The sequence below is a fragment of the Corvus brachyrhynchos genome, unplaced genomic scaffold (assembly GCF_000691975.1).
Source record: "Corvus brachyrhynchos isolate BGI_N302 unplaced genomic scaffold, ASM69197v1 scaffold5, whole genome shotgun sequence".
NCBI lineage: Eukaryota > Metazoa > Chordata > Aves > Passeriformes > Corvidae > Corvus > Corvus brachyrhynchos.
This window is the reverse complement of record NW_008238321.1, coordinates 5649750-5651269: the sequence shown is the minus strand read 5'-3', so window position 1 is coordinate 5651269 and position 1520 is coordinate 5649750.

Sequence of the window (1520 nt, the reverse complement as noted above, 5' to 3'; positions counted from 1 at the left end):
CGGCCCCGGCCGCTCCCCCTGCGTCACCCTGTGTCACCGCGGGGTCCCACGGCACGCCCTGACACCCCCGGCGCCGGAGGAAGGAGGGGTCCCAGCCCAGCCTCCAAAATCAGCCCCTGCTCCCAGTGCCAGCGGGGTACAAGGGGAGGGATGAGGGGCTGCTGGCGCTGGGGACACTGGTGGCACTGGGGGGCCAGTGCCCAGCAGGTGATGGAAACACCAGCGGGGGGAGAAGGTACAGAGTGGTCCTGGACACTGGAACTGCTGATGGGGGGTCTGGGAGGGGCTCTGCTCCGGGGACAGGAACCCACCCCGAGCACAGAAAGCACCAAAGGCACAGGGGGCAGGAGCACAGCTGAGCTGCGGTGCCGTTTCCAGCCGGACACAAGTCCTGGGGCAGGGCTGATCCGGGCCCCCAAATTGAATTGTTGAGGTTAGAAAAGGCCTCTTAGAGTCCAACCATTCCCCCAGCAGTGCAAAAGTCACCACCAACCCATGTCCCCAAGTGCCACATTCACATGGCTTTGCAATCTCTGCAGCGATGAGGACTCCACCCCTACCCTGGGCAGCTGTGCCAGGGCTGGGCAGCCCTTTCCAGGAGGAATTTCCCCAATACCCAACCTGAACCTCCCCTGGCACAGCCTGAGGCCGTTCCCTCTCCTCCTGTCCCTGTTCCCTGGGAGCAGAGCCCGAACCCCCCGGCTGCCCCCTCCTGTCAGGGAGTTGTGCAGAGCCACAAGGTCCACCCGGCGCCTTTGCTCCAGGCTGAGCCCCTTTCCCAGCTCCCTCAGCAGCTCGTGGTGCTCCAGCCCCTTCCCCAGCCCCATTCCCTTCCCTGGACCTGCTCCAGCCCCTCAATGTCCTTCATGTCCTGAGGGGTCCAAATGCCACTTGTGAGGAGGGAATGGCACTCACAGGCACCAAACCAGCGCTGAAGCTGCTCTGTTCTTCTTTCACAAAAAATGCAGCTGTCACAAGACCTTGACTAAAGCCCCTGAGGTTCCCAAAATGCTACACCCACTCACCCCAGGATTAGGTAGAAAGACACTTCCAGTTGGTTGACCTCAATCTCTAGTACAAAACCAGTAAATTAATAAATCTGTGAGTTAAAGAACCCCAGTTCTCCCGAGTGCTCCGTTTCCAGCCGTTATTTATTTCCCCTCTGTCCCAGCCCTCAGTACAGTCACATCCACCAGTACAGTCACACTCTGGTGTGGCAGCACAGCATTCCATGAGGCACCACAGCTTTAGGTATCACTTTTCTTTCTGAACTACATAAAATTCAGCATTTTAAAGCAAAACAAGAGTTGGTGCCACCCCACAGCCCTGCTCACCTGGGGACAGGTAACAACTGCTCCCCTGCCGCATCACTCACAGGTCCCCAGATCTGCTGCCAGGGTCTCACCACTGCTCTGTGGGACAGTCACTCACCTGGAGTGGCTGCTTCTGGATTCTGAGCCATCAGACAAAGCCCTGCTCGGTTTGTGGGGCTGGCACAGGTCACACACAGGTCACAGGGA